The sequence below is a fragment of the Scyliorhinus canicula genome, chromosome 8 (genome assembly GCF_902713615.1).
Source record: "Scyliorhinus canicula chromosome 8, sScyCan1.1, whole genome shotgun sequence".
In the NCBI taxonomy this organism is placed as follows: domain Eukaryota; kingdom Metazoa; phylum Chordata; class Chondrichthyes; order Carcharhiniformes; family Scyliorhinidae; genus Scyliorhinus; species Scyliorhinus canicula.
The window spans coordinates 110056505-110078095 of NC_052153.1; the positions used below are offsets into that span (position 1 = coordinate 110056505).

The window sequence follows — 21591 nt, forward strand, 5'->3', positions numbered from 1 at the left end:
GCTGGGAATCGATTGGGTCTCTTCCCAATCGATTTGTTTGAATCCCCCCAATACTGAGGCTGTCCCTCGACTACTGGGCGGGCCTTCAGGTGCTTTGACTTCGAACCCCGCTGGTGCCGGGGTGTCTGACTTCCCATACAATGTTGCAATCACTTCCCTATTTGTGTCCTTTGTCCCTGGGATCGTTCCATTACTATGCTAACTGTCCCTGAGATTGCTTCATTAGTATGCGGAATATTCGTTTCGGTGCTGTCTGCTCTCTTAGCAGACAGAATACACGGTGGCATGTTGCAGCCTGCTTGTGCTGCAAACTTTGTCCATTTTACCCTGCAAGCTTTGCGTTCCTCCATTTTGTATTGAGGGAATGGCCAACTTCGATGGCTACACTTGGCACCATCCAGGAGAAAGATGTGCAAGTTAGGTGGATTGGCCATTATTACGATCCTGGGCCAGACCCCAACAGTGACTAGGATACTGGAAATAAACCCCTGTATTTTATTTTGATTTTTGGAAGGACGTGAGGAAAGGATACCCCGCTTCAGGAGTGATTTCACGTCAAATAGGGATATGGTACATTAAAATAAACTTCATTACTATCATAGTAATAAAATATCTTTAACATCACACAAGAAACTAGCTTACAATTACTGCATAAATAATGCTAATCAATATAGTGACACACAATAGTGACACAATAACCTTTAACTGTTATCTTTATTCCTTCTCAAACAACAAAACTATCTCAGGTCACAATTCACTTTTAAATACAGTTAGCAGACTCAGGAATACTCGATGTAATCTCTAGCTGTATTTATTTCTTCAGAAACCTTCTCAGCTCATCTTCCAGCCATCTGAAAAACCTCAACATTTGACTGCTTCAGCCCCTGACTCCTCCCATTAACTACATAATTTACTAAGCTGAACACAATGTTTCTAATTATCTGCTCCCAATGGAACACTCTTAATATAAATAAAAGTCCATTACCTCAAATTTTTACGATGCTTTAATTATACCTCTGGCTCCAAAAAGCCAAGCTGTCTTTCAAACCAGGATTTAAAAAAACATAATGGTAGCAGTCAGGAACTCACCAAGGCTCCTTAATCAGCACCTCCTAAACCTACGGACACTACCATCTTGGAAGGATCAGCGCAGCAGACACATGGAAGCACCGCCACATGGAAGCTCCCATCCAAGCCACTCACTATCCTGACTTGGAAACATATCTCGGTCCATTAACTTGTCGCTGGGTCAAAACTGCCTCCCTAATAGGAGTCTGGGTGTTCCTACACCACTTGAATTGCAGCAGTTCACAAAGGCAGCTCATCAGCACCTTCAAAGAGTAAGGAATGGGCAAAAATGCTGGCCTAGCCAACAACACCCCCATCCTTTGAATTAATAAAGAAGAAGAGCTAGTTTCATATAGAACACTGTGCAGAGTCTATATTGCAAATAGTTGTTAGTGTTCAATAAAAGTTTGAGATCCCCAACAGCATTTCCTCCAGCATTCCTCCCGCAGCACGGTAGCCTTGTGGATAGCACAATCGCTTCACAGCTCCAGGGTCCCAGGTTCAATTCCGGCTTGGGTCACTGTCTGTGCGGAGTCTGCACATCCTCCCCGTGTGTGTGTGGGTTTCCTCCGGGTGCTCCGGTTTCCTCCCACAGTCCAAAGATGTGCGGGTTAGGTGGATTGGCCATGATAAATTGCCCTTAGTATCCAAAATTGCCCTTAGTGTTGGGTGGGGTTACTGGGTAATGGGGATAGTGTGGAGGTGTTGACCTTCGATAGGGGGTAGGGTGCTCTTTCCAAGAGCCGGTGCAGACTCGATGGGCCGAATGGCCTCCTTCTGCACTGTAAATTCTATGTAATCTATGTAATCTATGAATGTAAGCTCAGATGCATAACTACCAAATCGAAGACCCACAACAATAATAAGAGTTGGGCTGCATCAGAAAGAAGAGGAGGGGAATACACAACTGTACAATAATGGACTTGTCTGATTTTGTGAAGTAAGTTGAGACTTGGACTTAAAGTTGGTTAAATCACCTAGGCTTAATTTTAATGCTGTGGCACAGTATACACACTTAATATTGCTCAACTGTGTTACATCGGTTTAGTTCAGTTGGCTGGACAATTGGTTTACGATGCGGTGCGACGCCAACAATGTGGGTTAAATTCCCGTATCGGCTGAGGTTATTCATGAAGGCCCGGCCTTCTCAACCTTGCCCCTCATCTGAGGAGTGGTGACCCTCAGGTTAAATCAACACCAGTCAGCTCTCTCTCGCAAAAAGGGGGAGAGCAGCCTATGGTCCTATGGGACTTTGGCGACATTCATTTAATTTCACATCACAAAGAAGCTATTGGGCTATTTAACCCACACTGTTGGCGTCGCACCGCATCGTAAACCATCGTAAACCAATTGTCCAGCCAACTGAACTAAACCATTCTCCATTCGCAATGGCCTATGAACTATATCACAGCAGGTGAATTATTAGTCAAGCAGAATTCCATTTACAGAATGTTCTTCCGCCCTGGACAAAGTATGCTGCTAATGCCAAATGTTCAAAATCTGATCAAAGACAACACGAGTCCAACAACATTTAAACAACTCATTTTAGATTCTTGGGGTAGGAGTTATTTATTACAATAACTGCAAGACCACCAAAGCTCAACATTTTAATGCACAACAGAAGTGCTTTCTAACTACAGTAGACTTTTCTCACGTCAAAGTCACTTCATTCAAATGATCATTTAAATTGTTATGCTCTACTTTTTCGCTTTGCTGTCTTAGCTGCGCTGCTAAATTCAAATTTTTAGGCAGTACAATGTTTAAATGCGCAAAATGACTTTGCATTATTAGTAGACTGTAGTGTTTCCGTACTGGTTAAGAAATACTTTAGGATACATAAAAATTTGTATAGAAAGATTTAAATAAACAATTTGCTGCAGTATTTGCAAAATTAAAATGATTATTATTAGTAATAAATATTAAAAATTCCAAAATACTCAACACTGTTCAACCAAAATATGTAAACCATGGCATTGGTGATGGTCTGGAATCAATAAAAAAAATATACAGAACAGAATATATAAGCAAAGCTACACCAAAGCTTTTCCAATTATAATGCACACCTGGGATCCAGGCAAATTTTCTACATAAAATTGGATATACATTTCAAATCACATTTTTCTTGTAACTAAACGAGTATCATTCAGCAATGACTAAATCTGGGAAGATCAGACACTAAACTAAATGAAGATTATTAGAAAGCACTTCTTGAGGCTGGTATATTCAGAGCTCACAGCAAAAGATTGCATGGAGCAAAACATACCAGGTAGTATTTTGAAGTGTTTGCATGGATATGGGGTAGCGACAATTCCACTTTGGTCAAAGTAATAATTTCCCACATTTGAAGATCTGATGCTTAAAGAGGCTAATGAAGCCAATTCATTGTGTAACTAACTAATTAATAAATGACAGAAAATACAGACCACAAACTTAGAAAATGAAATGCCCCTTGTACAGCCACTATAGACAAATATTGAAGTGTTTAATGAACAGAAAGATTGGTCAATACTTGATTGCACAATTGATGTTTATTATATTACAGTTTACAATATTACTGAATATGGGCCGGATCACTGTCTGTGTGGAGTTTGCACATTCTCCCCATGTCTGCTTGGGTTTCACCCCCACAACCCAAGGATACGCAGGGTAGGTGGATTGGCCACACAAAATTCCCATTAAGTGGAAAAAAATAATTGGGTACTCTTAAAAAAAAATTTAAATTACTGAATTTGGGAGGTTCCTTCTTCCGCAGTCATGCATGATTAGAAATTGTACTTTGGCCCATTTAGTTGTACCCAATTTACATTTTTTATCCAAATAGAAAGTAGGCTTAATGCAATGAGTCTTATTATTGCCTGGACACCACAGTTAGCCTTTGTGGTATGTAGGCTTCCCTGATCAACACAGTGAAAGACAAGATCGACGTTACAGTATTACTGTGGGAACAGAATTCTAACAGCACAAACATTCACAAAATAGTTTCTTTAACTCTTAACACAAAACAGGCAGAAATTCAACTTTTTCTCTGAATGTCATCAATAGGCCAAAGGCTGGCAGATAAATACTGAAATACGTTCTCTGTATATTCATATTTGACCTCCTATTGGATATAGTTGAATTCCACTGACTAATTCAATAAAAATTTTATTAAGAAAACGCAGTGAAATAATTCAGTAGTGAAACTAATGCTGTGACATTATGGCTTTACCCCAGCGTGTAGTTTCAAAAACAGTCTGAAAAACTTCAAAGAAAATAACACCATAGACACACAACTTGCCACAGGTCATTAATTTTCAGACTGGAACCACCACTTCTCACTGGAGTTTTGAAGCTAGGCACTGAAAAATGACACAGTTTCATCTACAATCAGCTCATAGTAACTCCATTAAAAATAATATGCAGCAAAGGTGGTGGAAGGTGTTGGAAGTCAAATTTAGGTAGATGCATCATACTTCGTGCCTATTCTCTGAAAGTAAAATAGCAGTCCTAATTGGGAATCATTAAACTAAGCTTTTAATTAGAAAAAAAAATCCCAAAAGATTTCATTTTTTTTTTCTAGACAAGTATTCAAATATCAGATCATTGCAGGCAATTATCCCAAATATTCTCAACTATAGAATAAATGTATTTTCATCCATGGTGGACATATGGAAGGCATTCCATGCAAAGGTAATTAATGCTATGCTCATTATCTCTATTTGAATATCCAGTTAGAAACGGCTTATGGGTACAGAGATAGATGGAGAAATAATTGCACGGCCTGTAATGATTTCAATATTGCGGCGCTGCAGAAATACACCTTGTCATTTACAACTGGTTGGGCTTAATAATACTGGCCTGATATCTTCAAAATCCACTAGGTTATCATGGGGACGAGGGTTTGAGGAACCAGTGCAGCACTTTCTTACAGGTACTTCCCTCCCTCACTTAAAGATAGCAGCAGCCAAAGCAAGAATCCTGGGCAATAATCAGTGTAAAACGTTAGGCCAAGGTGAAAGAATTACATGAGGTTTCATTGATAATTAATCTGGAGGATTTTGTACCTTTTTGACCCTGCCACAAAAAGGAAAACACTCCGGCCTTGGAGAAGGACTACAAACCGGAAGTGAAGCCCTAACCTCGATTTGGACATGACCTGGACCTCAGAGCGCCCGACCTGGCCTAACAACCGACACCAGACCCCAGATTGCCCGGCCCAGTCCCCAGAACTCCCGACAGGACCCCGAGACCTGGCCCAACTCGACCCGGAGAGGCCTGCCCAGCGACCCGACCCGGAGAGGCCCGCCCAGCAATCAGACCGCCCTGGAAATGGAGGAAAGAAAAATCCACATGGAGGTCAGGCCTATTGCAAGACCCGATCCCAGGAGAGCCTCAGGAGTGAACAGAACAGGGGATGCAGCCCAACCTGAGCCCCTGCCCGCGACCCAGGATCCCCGAAATGACAGAGACCCCGTGCAAGGACCCGAACGTGCCGCAAGGAATTCCCGTGCTCATTGGGAACTGTCCGGATCGCAAACATGCCCTCTCCAGTAATCCCCCTAACCCAAGCAGCACCCGGGACCCTGCCAGATGTGACCCCGGAAACGTAACCAGCGTCCTAGTCCCCACCAGCGCCTCGGTCCCCGCCAGACGCAACCACCTGCCTTCCACAAGGTCAGATTTCTCCCACCGGATCACAGGACCATCCAGCCGCAGCCGCCGACCGAGGAAGCGAGGGAAATGCGGCGGTCTTCAGGTTAGACTGAAACAACACAGTTTCAAGATCCTTCTCCCCAGCATACTCCTGGCAAATGTCCAATCAATCGAAAACAAGCTGGATGAACTTAACGCTAGACATACCTCCCAGAGGGAAGAAAGAAACTACGGTGTGCTCTGTTTCACAGAGACATGGCTCACTCCCACCTCACCAGACTGTGCAATACAACCTGAAGGCTTCTCAATTCATCGGGCGGATCGCACCGCATCATCAGGCAAAGTGAAGGGTGGAGGGGTTTGCCTCCTCATCAACTCCTCCTGGTACTTGGAAGTGGCGACCCTGGCGACATACTGCTCCCCAGATCCAGCCATGAAGTGCCGCCCATACTATCTTCCACATGAGTTCACTTCAGCCATTATCACAGAGGCCTACATCCCACTCCAGGCAGAAGTGAAGGTGGCGCTGGACGAACTGTACACAGTTATAAACAACTACGAAACAGAACACCTGGAGGCCTTGTTCATAGTGGCCAGGGACTTCAACAAGGCCAACTTCAAGAGTATATTGCCAGAATTCCACCAGCACATCTCCTGTCCCACCAGGGGCGACAACACACTTGACCACTGCTACTCAAAAATCAAGGGTGCCTACCGTTCTATCCCCCGACCGCACTTTGGGAAATCAGACCATAAGACGGTATTCCTTCTCCCGGCATACAAGCAGAAACTCAAGTGGGAGAATCCAGCTAAGAAGGTCGCGCAGTGCTGATCCGAGGAAACAGAAGAGCTCCTACGTGACTGCTTGGAGACAGTGGACTTAAATATGGATGGTCCATATTTAAGAACTCAGCAAACAACTTAAATGAGCATGCCACCACCGTCACAGACTTCATCAGAAACTGTGTGGATGACTGCATGCCAAAGAAAGTAGTACGTACGTTCCCCAACCGGAAACCATGGCTCAATCGCGAGATTGACTCCCGACTGAAGGACATTTCCGAGGTGGGCTAGAAACTAAACTGAACCAGCCATCAATACTGTGACTACAAGAGCAGATCAAAGGCTGGGAATTCAGCAGGCAGTAACTCACCTCCCAAATCCCCAAAGCCTATCCACCATCTATAAGGCACAAGTCAGGAGTGTGATGAAACACTCAGCACATGTCTGGATAAGTTCTGCTCCAACAACACTCAAATAGCTCAACACCATCAGAACAAAGCAGCCTGCTTGATCTGTTCCCAATCCACCACCGGATCCAAAGTAGCAGCAATATGTACCATCTACAAGATGGACTGCAGCAGCTCATCAAGGCTCCATCAACAGCACGTTCCAAAGACATGACCTGTATTGCCTAGAGGACAAGGACAGCAGACACTCGGAAACACCACTACCTGCAATGTTCCCTCCAAGTCACACACCATCCCGACTTGGAACCATAATTGCCATATCTTTATGGTCACTGGGTCAAAATCTTCGAACTCCCTCATCAACTTCTTCCAACACAGGGAATGCAGCAGTTCAAGACAGCAGTACAATGTAACCTGCTTGAGGCCAATTAGGTGTGGGCAATGAATGCTGGCCTAGCCAGCAACGCCCACATCACACTAATGAATATTAAAAAAGCATGAAGAGAAAGGAAGGAACTGATGATTAATATCCATAAGACGCTGGTCTGGCCTCAAGTAGCGCATCTAGGTCTGGGCACGGCACTTTATGAAGAATGTAAAGGCATTAGCGAGGGTGCAGAAAAATTTATGAGAATGGTTCCAGGGTGAGAAACTTAGTTATGTGGATAGACTGGAGAAACTGGTGTAATTCTCCTCAGGAAAGATTGGGAGGGGATTTGACAGAGGTGCTGAAAATCATGAGGGGTCCAGACAGAGTAAATAAAAACTGTTTCTACTGGTGGGTGGATCAAGAATCAGAGGATACTGATTTAAAGTGGTCAGCAAAAGAACTAATGGTGACGTAAGGAAAATGTTCTTGCACAGTGAATGGTTAGGATCTGGAATGAACGGCCTGAGAAAGTGGTGGAGGCAGATTTAGTCATGGTTTTTGCAAAGGGAATTGAAAAAAGCACCTGAAGAGAAAAAAAACATTCAGGGAAAAGGTAGGGGTCTGAGAATAGACAGGATGAATATGACAGGCTGAATGGCGTATTTGTGCTGTACTGATTCCACAATTCTTTGGTTGTTTTACTGCCAAGTGGTTCAGGATGAACACGACTGACTATACCAGCTTGGGGACAGCACAAATCTTGGGTTATCAGTTCTCCAATCGCTCCTCAATATATACATAAACAACCTTCTCATTTGCTTCTGAACCGAACAGGATGGGGAACTGCAACTCTTCATCTGCAGGACTTTCATGATGACGACGAGAGTTCTTGCAGACAAATATAAACCACACCCAAATCATTAAATCATGCCTACTAATTAATTTATCCTGTCGCCTGTGCACTTCGCAGACTGGTGGTGAGAATGCTCCAAAATGGCTTGAATTATATTCATAAACTGGGATAACTAAATGTAAAACATCTCAGCAGATTGCAAAACCCAGATAATATTCAGGCTTGGGCTGATAAGTGGCAAGTAACATTTGCTCCACACAAGTGCCAGGCAATGACCATCTCCAACATCCAACCATCACCCATGACATTCAATGGCATTATCATTGCTGAATCCCCCACAATCAGCATCCTTGAGGTTACCGTTGACCAGAAACTGGCCACATAAATGCTATGGCTACAAGAGCAGGGAAGAGGCTGGAAATTTTGCAGAAAATAACTTACCTAACTCCACAAAGCCTGTCCACTATCTACAAGGCATGAGTCAGGAGTGTGCTGGAATACTCGGCACTTGCCTGGATGAATGCAGTTCCAACAAGCTCGACACCATCCAGGACAAAGCAGTCAGATTGGCACCCCACACCATCGACGCACAGTGGCTGCAGTGTACCATCTACAAGATGCACTTCTTCAGCTTGCCAAGGATCCTTCGACTGCAACTTCTAAACCTACGACCTCGACCACCGAAAAGGACAAGGGAAGCAGATGCATGGGAACACCACGTTTGTCTCCAAGTTACTCATCATAATCTTGACTTGGAAATATATCACCATTACCGTACTGTCGCTGGTCTAAATCCTGGGACTCCCACCCAAACAGCACTATTGGTGCACCTGCACCATGTGGTCTGCAGTGGTTTAAGAAGACAACTTACTACCACCTTTTCAACAATAATTAGGGATGGGCACAAAATGCTGGCCTAGCCAGCAAAGCCCACATCCCACGAATGCATAAACTTTCAAACAAACAAAAAAAAAATCACAAATGCACATTCTTATAAGAATAGCAACTTCATGAAACCATTCAATTTCCGATCAATTACATTGTTAAGAACACTCATTTTAGTGATCACAATGAAGCCGGAGGTAAGTTTTAAAAAAGGAAAATATTTTCAAAAGCAACTGTCGTGTATTTGACCTAAATACAGACTTTAAATGATTTATTTTGCAGTGCTAATGATGAAATCTCACACTTACTAATTCATGCAATTAAAGTAATTAATTGCACCTAATCGTGACGTCAGGGATGAAATTTCATCACTGCCACTTCATCCATTAACCACCACCAGCACAGCAGTGAAAACAAATAAGCAGGAGAACTAATTTTTTTTCAGTTATCTGTATAATCAGTTGGAAACATTTATCTATTTGAATAAAGTACTAGATGTTTAGGCAGTACCTAATCAATAAAAAATAAACATATTGTTCTGCATCAACACACATTAGTAGAAAATTAAGACTTCCTGTGATATAACTGGTAACTAAAGTAGTCCAGAGATTCCCAACCGGTGATCCGCGACACACTGGTGTGCCGCGAAGTCTCCACAGATGTGCCGCAAGTTAAGATTCAAAATGATTAAACATTAATGTAAACAAATTATATTCTAATCCTGTCTTCAGCTCCATGGCCGGCATCCCCAAATCTCTATGAACATCAGGCCTCCCACGCATGCACTGGCTGGGAATGGACCACACATATGTGGTTCAGATTTTTTACATTAGTCAGGCACATGCCCATGGGCTCAGATCTGCATATGCGTGCTCCATTCCCAGCTAGCCCATGCATGGTTCTGATTACCAACATAAAGCATTCCGAACCGCGCATGTGCAGCCCTTCCCTGGCTGACACATGCATAGGAGATCCCAGGTTCTTTGGGAATTGGTGAAGCCAACCTTGGAGTTGAAGTCAAAGGCTTCAATGCCTGTGCAAAAAGAAAAAACACAAAAAGGGCATAAAAGCCTGGGAGAAGTGAGGGAGACAGGACGAGGTTGTAAAGTCAAAGGCTCGATATGCCTGTGCAAAAAGAAAAAAAACACAAAAAGGGCGTAAAAGCCTGGGAGAAGTGAGGGAGACAGGACGAGGTTGTAAAAAAATAGGAGAGAAGACATGGAGAAGTAAAACAAAAAAAAGTTCCCAGTAAGGGAAGATGACAAAGAAATAGGAACCAATAACATTAAGAAAAGGAGAAACAGGCTCAAATATTGTATTTGACATGCAAATGATGACAAGGCTTTAATTGTAAACTTTTTAAACTAATGAACATTGTATTAAAAGCATTAAATGCTTTTAGGAGGTGTTAGAGATAAAAACACTTTTGCAAGAGGACAGTACAATTGGAGAAAATGGGAGATGTGCCTCAATGTATTTTACAGAAAAAGATGTGCCATGATGTGAAAAATGATTGGGAACCATTGAAGTAGTCAGCAATGTTGGATAATCACCTGGGCACAGCAGTCACATTGAGGGGTGTTCCATCAACATCATAATGCAATTGATACTGAAATGTTAGCAATAAATATACTCACAGCCGTACTTCAACTACCTATGCAGAACTGGAATCAATTGAGGGAAAGATTGTAGGTTATGGGTGATGAATGGATTGCCTAGGATTCCAGGCATTTAAACATATTGATTTCCTTTCTAATAGCAATTATGATTTTCAGCATTGAAATGTTTAGAGATTAGGAACGATCGAGAAGTAGTACTAAATTGGCTGTAACACGCCATGGAATGTCTGGAAGTCTCGAAAGACACAATATAAATGTAGTGGAAACAGGATGCAGCGAGCCAGCTAATTTAAAGGACGGCATCATTTGAACAGAAGAAATAGGAGCTGCAGTAGGCCATATAGCCTCACAAATCTGTTCTGCCGCCATTCAATCAGATCATGGCTGATTTAATCATGATTTCAACTTCCCTTTCCTGTATGTTCCCCAAATCCTTGTCTCTTTTAAAGTTCAATGCTGACAGCATTGAATATATTCAATGATTTAGCTCCACAGTTCCCTCGAGTCGAGAATTCCAAAGATCAAAGACCCACAAATAAATTTCACCTCATCTCCATCTTAAGTGTTCTTCTGAAACTGTGTCCTATGGTCAGAGATTCCTTCGTGAAGGGAACATCCTCTCAGTGTCTACCTTGTCAAGTCCTCTCAAAAATCATTTCTGTTTCTCATTCTTCAAAACTCCAATGAATTTGGCCTAAACTGCTCAACCATACCTCATGCAACAACTCCCTTCATTCCAGGAATCAACCTAGTGAACCTTCTTTTAACTGCCTCCAATGCAAGTATATTTCTCCTTCAGCAAACCATAAACAGCACTCCCGGTGCCCTGTACAGTAACAGCAAGATTTCCCTCCTTTTTATTCTATTCTCCTTGCAATAAAGGCCAATATTCTATTTCCCTTCCTAAATATTAGCTATACCTTAGAATCATAGAATCCATACAATGCAGGAGGCCATTCGGCCCATCGAATCTGCACCAACCCTCCAAAAGATCACCGTACCTAGACCCACGTCCCAGCCTCTCACCCTTCACCTTACCTAACCCTTGAACACTAAGGGGCAATTTAGCATGGTCAATCCACCTAACCTGCACATCTTTGAACTGTAGTAAGAAACCCATGCAGACACGAGGAGAACGTGCAAACTCTACACCGTCAACAAGTCCGGAATTGAACCTGGGTCCCTGGCACTGTGAAGCAGCAGTGCTAACCATTGAGCCACTATGCCACCCCTGTTGTTAACTGCATGTTAAAATTTTCTGTGGTTTATGCAAGAGCTACCCAGATCTTTCTGTACTACAGAATTCTGTAGTCTATTTCCATTCTTCTTTCCTATTCTTCAGTGGACCATCTCACTATCTCCCATATTATACTCCATCTGCCAATTTTTTACTTATTCAGTTACCCTATCTTGTGCCACCTTTTATGTGGGATCCCATCAAATGCCTTTTGGAAATCCAAATACACTGTCTCTGATTTCACCCTGCTCATTACATCACTGAAGAACACAATTTTTCAAGCACAATTTCCCTTTCATAAAACAATGTTGACTCTACTTGATTGTGCTGAACTGAATTGTACTGTAAATGAGAAAGATCTTGTTCCAGGATCGGTATTTTCTGAATTATGTCCACAGAGTGAGTGATGGTGAAGATAAACATACTTAGATATAATCTGATTACAATTTAGAGAACAGTTTAGCTATTAAAGACTTGCGTCATGATAGGATTACACAAATCCGTACAAAGGGCAGAATACCCTAATATTCCTGATTCTTCCATGGGGTCCTCCTACTGGTGTAACTGTAACTTAAGGGGCATTAGTGAGTACGCACCTAGAGTACTATTTATGGTTTGGCCTCCTTGCTCAAGGAGAAATATACTTGCACAGGAGGCAGTTCAGAGAAGCTTCACTGCTTGAATCCTGGGATGAAGTGAGTCTTGTGAAGCATGGTTGAGCAGATCGGATCAAATTCATCCGAGTTTAGATGTTTGCCATGATACTAAAGTTTGACATTTCCTCTGCATGCATCACACTCAGAAGGTTTTGCCTTCTAACCGCCAGTTTGACCCCCATTCTACCTCCTGGAGTTAAGGTTATTGCATGAAGGTGTAGGCACTCAGGAACTCGTGTGTCTACCTCATGAAGGGCTGAGGAACCCCGGTACGATTAAAAATATGCATGGTTTTACTGTTGTTGAATTTTTATCAGCAAAGTATCTGGCATGTTGTGTCCTAGCAAAGGTCACTTTTATTAAAACTCAGTACATCTGTAAGCAACATGATTTGCTTTCAAGTGAGAGGGATGGTCTTGGCAGCTCATCTGTCAGCTGATGGCTTCTTTTAATGTAGCAAAGATGTAGGAGGCATGTGTACTCAAGAAGCACCAACTCTCACTTCCAAAAGAATTAAATCAACCCAATCAAATAAAAGGATCCTGCCCACCAAAGCTCCAGGAATCTGTCGGTAAAAGCTAAGGTGGACATTAAAAGATCCATGGCACTATTCAGTAAGATGCAGGTGAGTTATTTGAATGTATGGTACTACCCTGGTCACCTCATCATTGCATTGAACCTGGGCAGCTTTCCTTGGGGCCTGGCATCACCAGCCAAACATTTCACATCCACGTAACATCCTCTCAGAATATATCACAGTACAGCTATACCCTATTCCAGTAGGTATCATGCCCAGAGAAACTCTAGTTTTGTACATGTGTGGCATATATTGGTAAAAGCAGATAACAAATCAGAGTTTTATATTTTGTTTGACAGCTGAATTGGCCATTCACTGAGCATGACAGGACTTGGTCATTTGCAACTACTCCCTGCCTGCAACGGAAATGGAAAATTTAAACCGAGAACCAAATCTTATGATGGTCCCAGGAACAGCAAACGAGGTAGGCAGCAGGCAAAATATCAGCGTTCCGACGTAGAATGAAAGCCGTTTATTAAGTTGGCATTAGATTGAGGGCAGACCCTGCTTCCCAATGACAAGCAGCAGATTTGCATGGCATGCATTCTCAGTAAAACACAGCTTCACCAGATTAAATTGTACATTCAGACTTAGGTATGCAGCAATGGAGGAACATGTGCCATCAGGTTAATGATTGGTTCAAGGTGGCATGCAGCCGGGGAGATAGTCTAACGATTTATGGAAATGGAGTAGGAGCTGTTCTTCGTATACGGGGAGTTTGTTGAACCAAGGAGGCGTTGATGTAGTGCGATCAGGTGGCACCTATGCAAGGGGAAAGGAACAACGCTGAATGAGAGGGAGAAGGCAGCCCACCGAAGGCTCATAGAGAAACAGAGGGAAGGTCTACAGACAGTAAGTCAAGCATGATTTTGTAAATATTCATTCATGGGATGCCAGTGTTACTGGCTAGTTTAGTATCTGTTGGTCATCCCTGTATTTATATGGCTAGTCCAGTTTCTGGTCAATGGAAACTCCAAGGATGTTGGTAGTGGCGGATTCAATGATAGTAATGCCATTGAATGTCAAACAGGCAATGGTTAGATTCTCTCTTACTGGAGATGGCCATCAACTGGCATATGTGTGATGCGAATGTTACTTGTCACTTGTCTGCCCAAGTCTGCATATTGTCCTGGTTGTCCTGCATTTGGACATTGACATGGATTTTAGCAAAATCTTGGGTTATAAAGGGAAGGCCAATGTCGAGGTCCTGAGAGTCAAAGATGAGAGAGCAGGTAAAATATAAAAGATGCTAGATCGAGGATTATAAGGGGCAATTTCAGTGGGTCAGGGGGCCGACCAATAGTAATAGGCTGAACAATAGTTGGTCAAGGATCACTGAAGGCAGAGCAATAGTGATGGCTTCCAATTAACAGCAGTTCCATGGATTACAAAATCCTCAAAGACAGTCAACAGTCAGATACTCTGCCTCAGAGCGTAGTTGCCCCATACTTCCAGTCATGTTTGTCGGGATTCGGGCCCGAGGATGATTCAACACAAGTAAACTCATTACAAGGAAGGTGAATTCTTTCTGGCAGATTTTTTTTTTTGACAGTGATACTGCAAATATGTTGATGACCAAGCTGCCATTTCCTCTCCTTTGTCTCATTCCACCAGAAGACTGAGCTCCCAAGCTCGACCAACAACCCACGTCATTTCTATTTGCCAGTCAACAGAAAAGAGATACTGCAACATTCCCACTTCATCTCAGTTTCAGCCTGACTCTTCATTCCTTTGACATTCCTTACTTGATTGCTCCACTTCACTCTGTTCCAGACTTCTATAATCACAACCACACAGAATATAATAAAAGCTCATGAAACATGCAAAAGAAACAATATCTATTGATATATTGAAAATGTTGACTGAGCCAAAACATTGTATTTCGGTATGTATCAGAAGTCAGATTCCACATATGGCAACATCCATTTTGAACTTATTAACATTTACTGACATTACATATTGCACCGGTAAGTAACAACGTAATTAGGGTTTCCAATGCAAAATGTTTGGTTTTTGAATTAACTTTACATGATACCCTAAATATATCTAATTTATATTGTGCAAATATACAAGTTAAACTTGATAAAAAATAAAGGGCAGCACCATGGCGCAGTGGTTAGCACTGCTGCCTCATGGCGCCGAGGTCCCAGGTTCAATCCCGGATCTGGGTCACTGTCTGTGTGGAGCTTGCACATTCTCCCAGCGTTTGCGTGGGTTTCGCCCCCACAACAAAAAATGGGCAGGGTGGATTGGCCACGCTAAATTGCCCCTTAATTGGAAAAAATGAATTGGGTACTCCAAATTTATATATTTTTAAAATCGAGCGCGCAGAGGCCAGACCACATGGGGCGAGCAGTGATAGCGGCCATCCTGGACGGCCCCCTAACAAAGGGAAACCCCGGAGGGCAGGGGCGCGTCCACCAGATAAATATGGTTAATCCCACAGGAACGAGGGGGCAGAAGCCCCCCACCAGGATAATCACCTGGGCCGTAAGGGGACTTAACGGCCCAGTGAAGAGATCTAGAGTCCTCACCCACCTCAGAAACATGAGGGCCGACATAGTCTTCCTCCAAGAGACGCACCTGAGGGAGAAGGACCAACTGCGGGTAAGAAAGGGCTGGGTGGGACAAACCTACCATTCCTGCCAGGGGGCTGGCGATCCTGATCGGCAAGAGGACAATGTTTAGGGCGACAAAGACGGTTACAGACCCAGGGGGCGGTATGTCATGGTCAGCGGGGCCCTGGTTGGGACACCGGTAGTTCTAGTCAACGTGTACGCGCCCAACTGGGATGACACGAGTTTCATCAAAAAGACCATGGGGGGGGACACGACTTCAACTGTGTACAGGATCCAAAGACGGACAGATCAAGCCCCAAAACGGGGAAAACCTCAAGCATGGCAAGGGAACTCAGTCACTTTATGGAGCAGATGGGAGCAGTGGACCCCTGGAGGTTCGCCCACCCGGGGGAGAAAGAATTCTCCTTCTTCTCCCCAGTACACGTGTACACCAGAATTGACTTCTTTGTGGTGGGGAAAACGGTGCTTCCAGGGATAGACAAAGTGGAATACTCCGCAATTGTGATATCAGACCACGCACCACACTACATGGACGTGCCGCTAGAGACGGGAAGGGCCCAGTGCCCCACATGGAGGTTGGACGGTGCCTTACTAGCTGACAAGGCCTTCAGCGAAAGGATAGCGCGGGCCATAGCAGAGTACACGGAGAACAAACAAAACGGGGGGGTCTCACCCTCCACGTTCTGGGAAGCGCTTAAGGCCGTACTAAGAGGGGAAATCATTGCCTTCAAAGCGCAAAGAGATAGGGAGGAAAGGGTGGCTAGGCAGCAGCTGGTTGACTCCATACTGGAGGTAGACCGTAAATACTCCGAGGCCCCGACCGTAGAGCTCCTGGCGGAGAGGAAAGAACTACAAAGGAACTTTGACCTGCTCTCCACCAGGAAAGCAGTGCACCAACTTCGCCCTGTACGAAACGGAGACAAAGCCAGCCGCCTGTTGGCACACCAACTGAGAAAGCAGGCAGCCACCAGAGAAATTGCACAAATCAGGGGTACCGGAGGCACGTGGGAAACAGAACCAGAGAGGATTAACGAAACCTTCAAGGCCTTCTACCAAGAGCTGTACACCTCAGAGCCTCCAAGGGGGGAGGCTGGGATGAACCGGCTCCTTGATGGACTGGACATACCAGTCGTGGGAGAGGGCAGAAAACGGGACCTGGAAGCACCACTAGCACTGGGAGGGATCATGGACAGCATTAGCTCCATGCAGACAGGGAAGGCGCCGGGACCGGACGGATTCCCGGTGGACTTCTACAAAAAATTTGCGACAGCGCTGGCCCCGCACCTGCGGGAGATGTTCACAGGCTCGCTAGCTAGGGGCACACTGCCACCCACGTTAGCACAGGCCTCAATCTCGCTGATACCTAAGAAAGACAAAGACCCAACGGAATGTGGGTCATACAGACCCATATCTCTGCTGAACGCAGACGCCAAAATACTGGCCAAAATCCTAGCCAAAAGGCTAGAAGACTTTGTACCTGAGGTGGTCACAGAGGACCAGACGGGCTTAGTCAATGGTAGACAGCTTACCTCGAACATCAGGCGCCTGCTGAACGTGATAATGACCCCCTCCGGGGAGAGAACACAAGAGGTGATCGTCTCCTTGGACGCAGAAAAGGCCTTCGACAGAGTTGAATGGAAATACCTCAGAGGTACTGGAGCGGTTCGGGCTTGGAACAGGGTTCACCGCTTGGGTAAAGCTCCTATACAACACTCCCATGGCGAGCGTACGGACCAACAATACCAACTCCCAATACTTCCAGCTGCACAGGGGCACCAGACAAGGATGCCCACTGTCCCCGCTGCTGTTCGCACTAGCAATCGAACCGCTAGCAATCGCGCTCAGGGCAACAAAAAATTGGAGGGGGATCCGAAGGGGAGGCAGAGACTCACTCTATGCAGATGATCTGCTCCTCTACATCTCGGACCCACAAAGCAGCATGGACGGAATCATCGCGCTCCTGAAAAGTTTGGAGCCTTCTCGGGCTACAAACTCAACATGAGCAAAAGCGAGATCTTCCCAGTACACCCGCAAGGCGGGGGGGGGGGGGGGGGGGGGGAGCACTAAAGGGGCTGCCGTTCAAACAAGCCCGACACAAATTCCGCTACCTGGGGATCCAAATAGCACATGACTGGAAAGGGATCCACAAATGGAACCTCACCAGCCTGACGGAGGAAGTAAAAAAGGACCTGCAAAGATGAAACACACTCCCACTCTCCCTCGCGGGGAGAGTCCAGACGATCAAAATGAACATACTGCCCAGGTTCCTCTTCCTGTTTAGATCCATTCCGATCTACATCCCCAAGGCCTTTTTCAAAGCACTGGACAAACTTATCATGGCGTTCGTATGGGGGGGGGGGGTAAAAATGCTAGGATCCCAAAGAAGGTCCTACAAAAAACAAAATCCAGGGGGGGGCTAGCCCTCCCGAACCTACAATTCTACCACTGGGCGGCAACAGCCGAGCGAGTAAGGGGATGGATCCAGGAGCCAGAAGCCAAGTGGGTGCGTGCGGAGGGGGCCTCCTGCATGGGGACCTCCCTCCGGGCCCTCGCCAAGGCAGCACTCCCATCCACACCCAAAAAACACTCCAGCAGCCCAGTGGCGACAGCCACCCTCCAATCCTGGAACCAACTGCGGCAGCAATTTGGCCTGACCAAAATGTCGGACAAGGCTCCCATCTGCAACAACCATAGGTTCACACCAGCACTGACTGACGCCACCTTCAAAAGGTGGAGGCAGGACGGGGGGACACTGACAGTCAGGGACCTATACACGGACGACAGCATCGCAACGCTGGACGAACTGAGAGAGAAATTTTGGCTAGCCAGGGGGAACGAGCTACCGTACCTGCAGCTCAAAAACTTATTACGAAAGGAGACAAGGACGTACCAACAACCGCCACGACAGACACTACTGGAAGACCTACTGGACGCAAGTATCCTAGAGAAAGGGAACTGTAGCGACATGTATGACCGACTGGTAGAAAGGGACGACACCGTACTGGACACAACAAGAAAGAAATGGGAGGAGGACCTGGGGATTGAGATAGGGTGGGGACTCTGGAGCAAAGCACTGCATAGGGTCAACTCCACCTCCACGTGCGCAAGGCTCAGCCTGACGCAACTAAAAGTGGTACATAGAGCCCACTTAACAAGAAACCGTATGAGAAGGTTCTTCCTGGAGGTGGAGGACAGATGTGAACAGTGCCAAAGAGGCCCGGCCAACCACGCCCACATGTTCTGGTCTTGCCCCAGACTTGTGGAGTACTGGACAGCCTTCTTCGAGGCTATGTCCAAAGTGGTGGGGGTGAGGGTGGAGCCATGCCCGATAGTGGCGGTCTTCGGGGTTTCAGACCAGCCAGATCTATTCCTGGGGAGGAGGGCGGACGCCCTTGCCTTTGCCTCCCCGATCGCCCACCGTAGAATCCTGTTTGGCTGGCGGTCAGCAGCACCGCCCAGAGCTGCAGACTGGCTGTCCGACCTCTCGGAATCTCTCCAAATGGAGAATAACAAATTTGCCATCCGAGGGTCAGACGACGGCTTCCACAGAATGTGGGAGCCATTCATGCAATTGTTCCGGGACCTGTTTGTGGCCAAAGAACAAGAGGAAGAATAGTCGGGTGGCCAAGAATCAGGGGAAAATGGACGGGGGAAGGTAGCCGGGGGGGGGGGGGGGGGGGGGGGTTTCTAATAATTTGTTGGATATAAAATATGAAAACTCAATAAAAAACATTTTTAAAAAAGGTCAAAGATTGAAAGTTTTAAAGCATTAAGTATCACTGTGGCCCAAACTGTAATATTTTCCTTTGTTCCTCGATGTTCGTAGTTTTCTGTCAAAAGGCAAGTAAAAGGTAAGCATTGTTCCAATGTTGAAGCTTTTAGTGCTACTTAAACTATCCACCAAATTATTTCTTAATCCCTCATCTTCACTTTAACCCAGGTTCTCCATTACAAATTCCAGTCAGCTACAGATAAACTGCCCGGCCAACTCAATGATGTCAGTTGCTCCATAAGTGATTTGAGCTTCCTACTTTTATAGGAGTTTATTTGTTAGATGCATAACTCGGGATGTAACAACAGCGCCCCCTTGTGATCTGAACTGGATATGTGCTCTTCACAAGCATATTTTGTCAATCTCTCAAAGCAGATGAAGCAAACTAATGGTAAAATGAGGCCAGGCACAAAGTAATACATTGCTTTATTTCAAACACAACCGTGCAGCACAAGTGTTACTATTAGATCCACTTCATTCAGTCTGTATTGTCAATGAATGCTACAAAATAAACATTGCCACACATCAGCAGGTTGTCTTACTTGACTTAAGTAAGATGGTTTCTAATTACAGTCCAACATTTCCAAGCTCTTTATTCAGGGGAAATTGCAGTTAATCTTTTTCTTCTATCAGCTCACAGAAGGAAGGACAGTAAGGAGTTGGAATAGAGATTTAGCACAGTGGTTAACACTGCTGCCTCACATCATCAGGGATCCAAGTTCCTCAACGGCTGCCCCTGGAGCCCAAGAGGCTTACGGGTGATCTTACAGAGGTCAATAAAATAATGAGAAGCATAGATAAGGTAGATGGTCAACATATTTTCCCAAAGATAGAGGAGTCTAGAACTAAAGGCCATAGGTTTAAGGTGAGAGATACAAAAGAGACCAGAGGGGAAGGTTTTTCCCAAAGAGGGTGGTGAGCATCTGAAACAGGCTGCCAGAGGCAGTGGTAGAGGTGGGTACAATTTTTTCCTTTAAAAAAGTTAGACAGTTATATGGGCAGGGTGGGTATAGAGGGATATGGGTCAAATGCGGGCGTGGGACTAGCTTAATGATAGAAACTGGGCGGCATGGACAAGCTGGGTGGATGGGCCTGTTATCATGCTGTAAGCATCTATGACTCCCCCTCGGACTGATCTGTTCCCTGTAAGAACACTATTCATGATGCCCTATGCTGCTCTTGCTCATGTATTTGCTTTGTTTGGCCCCTTGTTCTGCACTGTAACCAATCACTGTTGGTGGATGTACGATTTGTCAATGTACTCTGTCAATTATTCTTTTTTGTCTACTATGTACATACTGTGTTTGTTCCCCTGGCCGCAGAAATATACTTTTCACTGCACTTCGGTACATGTGACATTAAATCAAATCAATCAATCAATAGATTCCAACCTCGGGTGACTGTCCGTGTGGAGTTTGCACATTCTCCATATGTTTGCGTGTGCTTCCTCCGGGTGCTCCGGTTTCCTCCCAGTCCAAAGATGTGCACGTTAGGTGGACTGACCATGCTAAATTGCCCCTAGGTGGGATTATGTTGAAAGGTGGGGGAGGGAGGACTGGGCCGAGATAAGATGGTCTTTCAGAGGATCAGTGCAGACTCGATGGGCTGAATACCCTCCTTTCGCACGGTAGGGATTCTATTTTATTCTCGGTTTAGCTCACCAAATTCCCAAAGAGTAAATTCTTTGATTGGATATAAGGACTTTTAGCTTATCACAACCTCCTATACCTTTCGTTATAAATCCAGCGCTTCCCTGGGAGTTTTGCTCCCTTGCTCCTACTCCTATTTTCTTTTCTCTCTAACTGCCCGGGGGATATTTTATGCCCTCCTGTGTGACAGGTTTGAAGGCATGGGGGCATTGAATCAGATGGGAGGGTGTGAACCCTGCACCTTCCCACCTCCAGCCTGATTAAGTCTGTAGCAGGAGTGCCTGTGGATGGCCTTCCCGACTACTGAGCCCCTTAAGTGGCTAAATATGCTCTCTTAGGGGCCTCATTCTGCTGCTGCTGGTATTACACAGCAGTGGGCACGGGGCCTGCCAAGCCAGGAACACAGCAAGCAAACCAATGTTAGTTGCTTGTCGTCTCCCAAATCAAGGGACACCGACTAGGAAGGGGTGGGGTCCTGCAGAGAGCCACCACCCCCCTATAACC

At 45.1% G+C, this 21591-nt stretch overlaps 1 protein-coding gene across 2 annotated transcripts in view; it reads right to left on the reverse strand.

The window, feature by feature from the left end:
• Positions 1-21591, reverse strand: part of commd10 (COMM domain containing 10) — a 159047-nt gene that overhangs the window by 65718 nt on the left and 71738 nt on the right. The window lies entirely within an intron of this gene.